Below are 6,069 nucleotides of genomic sequence, written 5' to 3' on the forward strand. Positions count from 1 at the left end.
TGTAAGATCAGTGGGAAGCTGTTATGATTTTTTGAATTTTGTTTATTTTTTTATACAGCAGGTTCTTATTAGTTATCCATTTTATACATATAAGTGTATATATGTCAATCCCAGTCTCCCAATGGAAGCTGTTATGATTGAAAATAAATGTTTGGAACTATAGCCCTTAGCAGGGCAAATGTCATACAGTTTTGTTTATCCAAGTCTGAGGGTGAGGGGTGTCCTGCCTCCAGTTAAATAAGTAACTCATGCAGCTGGGATTAAGATTTTTAAAAGCTGATTTTGTGTTTATGTCTAGAGAAAACTTTGATGGACTTTGATGTTTCAGCAGATTCCAAAGAGCTCTGAGGAGAAAAGTTCTTATTTTCACCAAAGTATGCATAGGCCCGCTGCTTCTGTTTGTACTCACTTCAGAAGCAAATTTGATTTAGGAAAATTAAATGTTGGTGTGGGTATCTTGCAATTTTCTGGTTTTACTGCATTCGTCCCTTGGGGTCTGAATTTCCTTTACTCCATGAGTGTTTAAAGCAGATAACTACATCCTGTAGTTCTGTATATGTGAAAGGAGGGTCTGGAAAATATACTTCCAGTTATTAACAATTATCTGTTGGAGTGGGATTTAGAAACTGGTGGTTAGGGGGTGACTTTTGCATTTTAATTCACTCTGTATTGTTGAACTTTTAACTTTCAGACTAAAAGAATAAGGAAAAAGAAAACAAGCAAACATAATAGCAATAATGGGATGGATCTCAAGCTGCTTAGGACTTTTAACTCATTCTCTTAAGTAATTAGTGGGTCAAAGAGTCAAAATACAACACGCTATTTAGAAAGCAGGAAAATGAAAACATCCCTATCAGAACTTTTGGGACACACATACTCAGAGATAAATGCATATTCTTGAACGCTTTCATTAAAGAGTGAAAAGAAATGAACTAACCCCATGCAGTGGGTAGAACTGTGTGTCTCCAGAATGTTCAAGTTAAGTCCCAGTACCTGTGAATGTGACCTTATTTGGAAATAAGGTCTTTGCAGATGTAATCAAATTGAAATGACTTCGTACGGGGTGGGCCCTAATCCAATGACTGGTATCCCTATAGGAAAAGAGAAATTTAGTCATATATACAGATACACACCCAAGGACTTAGGACAACTACCGGAAGCTAGAAGAGGCATGAAAGGATTCTTCCTTAGACTCTCTGGAGGGAATATTGACCCTACAGTAATCTTGATTTTTGGATGGTAGCCTAGAGAACTGTGAAAAAGTAAATTTCCATTTTAAACCACCCAATTGGTGGTACTGTTTTCAGCAGCCCTAGGAAACTAATATACCCCATTAATTCAGGGGCTATAGAAATTACTCAGCATTTTGATGAACTTCCTTCTAGGTATAAAGAAATGCCTGAATTTTACATAACCACTGAAGTTCCATAAACTGCTTACTTCCCTAAACATTATGTCACGGACAGCTTTTCATGTCCGTAAATATAGAGCTTTATCATAAATTGTATTAATTATTTAATATGAACAGTAGTGTCTCTTAGTAATGACTTAAAGTTTGTTTTCAAAAATTTTGTATTTTTAAGGTAACAAAGCTGTAATGAACATCCTTGTGCACACAGATTTTCATATTTGGATAATTACCTTCTCCTTTGGGTAAATCTTGGAGGATTCCTGTGTCCACAGGTATATAGAGTCTAACTATGTGCACATCTTGCCAAACTCCACTCCAGAAAAGCTGCATGTTGTGCCCTTCTACCCTCGCAGTGCAGGAGAGCACCTCGCTCTCTGCTCCTTCACCGCTCTGCCTTCTGCTAATCTCTCTTTTTAAAAACTAACATCCCGGGCTTCCCTGGTGGCACAGTGGTTGGGAGTCCGCCTGCCGATGCAGGGGACACAGGTTCGTGCCTCAGTCTGGAAAGATCCCACATGCTGCGGAGCGGCTGGGCCCGTGAGCCATGGCCGCTGAGCCTGTGCGTCCGGAGCCTGTGCTCCGCAATGGGGGACGCCACAACAGTGAGAGGCCCGCGTACCACACAAAAAACAAAAACAAAAAAAATTAACATCCTTATTGATATATAAGTCACATACCACACAATTAACCTATTCAGAATACAGCACGTGATCAATGGTTTTGAGTGTATTCACAGAATTGTGCAACAACTGTCACAGCCAATTTTAGGACATTTTCATGACCCCCAAAAGAAATCCCATTGTTCACTCTTTCCCATTCTCCCCAACCCTGGCAACCACTCATCTGCTTTCTGTCTCTGTGGCTTTGCCTATTCTGGACAGTTAAATTAAATGGAATTATGCAACAGGTGGCCTCTCGTGACTGGCTTATTTTACTCAACATACTTTTTTCGAGAATCATTCACATTGTAGTGAAGCTGAGCCCCCTAAAACCAAGTTCCCTTGCCAGGTGTATGATTAATCTCTCTCTATCCAAAACTTTATTCCTTTTCTTGTCCTCTCTGACCTCAGCCCCTTTCTTGTCTCCTCTGACCTTAATCCTGTGCTAATTGAACGCTGATCAACCAGAGGCATCTGATGAGGCAACGCTAATCAACCAGAGGCAAACTGCTGTTGTTGATAACATGATATCATCATCCATGTACTAAAATTGCTGTTGTGGACATCACCATTAATGTATGAAATCAGGTTGTTTCTCCAGGGCAAGATGACCTCACAGGCCCCTGAGCCGTGGACCATCTTGATCAGAGAATTGTAAACCAGAAACATCCTGACCCCTTGAAAGTATGATTTTTAAAATGTCACAGAAGGGGCTTCCCTGGTGACACAGTGGTTAAGAATCCGCCTGCCAATGCAGGGGACACGGGTTCAAGCCCTGGTCTGGGAAGGTCCCACATGCTGTGGAGCAACTAAGCCTGTGTGCCACAGCTACTGTGCTTGTGCTCTGGAGCCCACGTGCCACAACTACTGAGCCCACGTGCCACAACTACTGAAGCCTGTGCACAACTAAGCACAACTAAGATCCAAAGGAGAAAAAAAAAAAACCTCTTAGAAAAACAGAAATAGTAAGGCACTTCCTTAATCTGATTAAGGCTATCTACAACAAATTTACAACGAACATCACACTTAATGTTGAAAGGTTTGCTTTCTCTAAAATGAGGAGTTAGGCAAGGATGCCAGTTCATACTACTTCTTTACCACAATGTACTGGAGGAACTAACTAGTCCAGTAAGGCAAGAAAAAGAAATATAAGACATAAACGTTGGAAACGAAGAGATAATCTATTTAACAAAGCTGAGGATATAAAATCAATATACAAAGGTCAATTGCATTTTTATATACCAGCAGCTAATGGAAAATGAAATTAAAAAACAAAACCAAAAGATAGCTTTTAAAATAGCTTAAAAAATATCAGGTACCCAGGAGTAAAGAAAGAATACAAGACCCCGTATGGAGAAAACCATAACACTATAAACTAAAACTTTACCAAAGGACTCGAAGGAAGACCTAAATAAGTGGAGAGAAGATCTAGCATGTTCTTGGATGGGAAGACTCAACATTGTAAATTGTTCTATGGATTCACCATAATCCCAGTGAGAACCCCAACAGGTGTTTTTCATTTTTGTTGTGGAACTTAATGACCAGACTCTAAGATTTATATGGAAACGCAAAGGGTCAAGAGAAGCCAAGACCTTTTTTTTTTGGCTGTGCTGTGTGGCATGTGGGATCTTAGTTTTCCGACCAGGGATCGAACCCACGTCCCCTGCATTGGAAGCCCAGAGTCTTAACTACTGGACCACCAGGGAGGTCCCCCAAGACCCTCTTAAAGAAAAACAATGTGGGAGAACTTGCTCCTTTGGACATCAAGACTTCAATGCACCACAGTACCCAAGATCATTGTCACAAGAAGACAAACAGGCCAAGGAAACAAAAAAAACCCAGGGCTTCCCTGGTGGCGCAGTGGTTGAGAGTCCACCTGCTGATGCAGGGGACACGGGTTCGTGCCCCGGTCCAGGAAGATCCCACGTGCCGCGCAGCGGCTGGGTCCGTGAGCCATGGCCGCTGAGCCTGCGCATCCAGAGCCTGTGCTCTGCAACGGGAGAGGCCACAACAGTGAGAGGCCCGCGTACCGCAAAAAAAAAAAAAAAAAAAAAAAAAGAGAGAACCCAGGACCAAATCCACATACACAATCACTTGATTTATGATGGCACTGAGAACAGTGGGGAAAAGACCATCTTTCCAACAAGGAATCGTGGAAAAATTAGGCATCCATATTTTTAAAAATATGAAACTGTAAAAAAGTTTTAGATAGAGTGAAATGGCAAATCAAAGAGGTAGAAGCTATTTGCAACCACATAACTGACAACAGCCTCATCAAGAAACTATAAAGTACTCCTGCAAGTCTGTAAGAACAAGAGCAGACAACCCCAGACAAAGATGGCCAAGAGGGACTTCTCTGGTGGTCCAGTGGTTAAGACTCTGCGCTCCGAATGCAGGGGGCCGGCATGCATACCGCAACTAAGAAGCCCACATGCCACGACTAAAAACAAAGAAAAAAAGATCCTGGGACTTCCCTGATGGGGCAGTGGTTAAGAATCCGCCTGTCAATGAAGGGGACACGGGTTCGAGCCCTGGTCCGGGAAGATCCCACATGCCGCGGAGCAACTAAGCCTGTGCGCCACAACTACTGAGCCTGTGGTCTAGAGCCCCTGAGTCACAACTACTGAAGCCCGAGTGCCTAGAGCCCGTGCTCTGCAACAAGAGAAGCCCACGCACCGCAACGAAGAGTAGCCACCGCTCACCACAACTAGAGAAAGACTGCGCGCAGCAACGAAGACCCAACGCAGCCAAAAATAAATATATAATAAGTAAATAAATTAAAAAAGGAAAATAAAAGATCCCACATGCCACAACAAAGATCCTGAGTGCTGAAACTAAGTCCCAGTGCAGTCTAAATAAATAAATAAATATAGAAAAGAAAGAAAGAAAAAAGCAAAAATGGCCAAGAGGGACTTCCCTGGCAGTCCAGTGGTTGAGACTCTGCACTTCCAATGCAAGGGGCGCAGGGGGCACAGGTTTGATCTCTGGTCGGGGAACTAGGGTCCCACATGCCGTGCGGCGTGGCCAGAAAAAAAAAATGGCCAAGAAACTTGACCAAGTACTTCACAAAACAGGGAATCCAAGGGGCCGATAGATTTATGGAAATGGAAGTCACGTGTGTAGTTTTACGTTTTATGCCAGTCACATTAAAAAAAGTTTTAAAAAATAGGTAAAATTAATTTTAATATTAACTCAATATATCCAAAATATTATCATTTTTACACATAATATAAAAAATACTGGTGACATATTTTTTGGGTTTGGTTTCGTTTTGTACTAAGTCTTTGAAATCCAGTGTGTTTTTTTTTTTTTTTTTTTTTGCGGTACGTGGGCCTCTCACTGTTGTGGCCTCTCCTGTTGCGGAGCACAGGCTCCGGATGCGCAGGCTCAGCGGCCATGGCTCACGGGCACAGCCACTCCGCGGCATGTGGGATCTTCCCGGACCGGGGCACAAACCCGCGTCCCCTGCACCGGCAGGCGGACTCTCAACCACTGCGCCACCAGGGAAGCCCTCCAGTGTGTTTTTTACACTCACAACACATCTCAACTCCCGACTACCCACATTTCAAGCCCTCAACAGCCGTATCTGGCTAGTGGCTAGCCTATGGTCTGTTAAAGTATATAATGCCAAACTCTAGGTAATATTAGCCATTGTTCAGATAAGCAAACTAGGTCCTATCTGGAACTGACTGACAAATCCTGGCCACCTAAGGAATATCTAAGTCGAGTAGGGGTGTACTAGGTCTTACCGACAGTCACCTCTTGTGGCCATGCTGCCCCATCAGTTTTCTGTCCTGACCCATCTCCTCCTACTGTTCCCAGCAGTACTGGCTGAATCATTCCAGCAAAGCAATGTGAGATGAGGTGTTTAAACATAGCTAATATGTTGGCCACCAGAGCTCATAGACAGGCCTCCCACAGAAAGAGCAAGGGAGGCCTTTAAAATATCCTGTCGTCCTGTGAGCAGAGACTTTTCGAGACCTCTTTTTCTGGGCCCTT

The sequence above is a fragment of the Orcinus orca genome, chromosome 10, assembly GCF_937001465.1.
Source record: "Orcinus orca chromosome 10, mOrcOrc1.1, whole genome shotgun sequence".
Lineage (NCBI taxonomy): Eukaryota > Metazoa > Chordata > Mammalia > Artiodactyla > Delphinidae > Orcinus > Orcinus orca.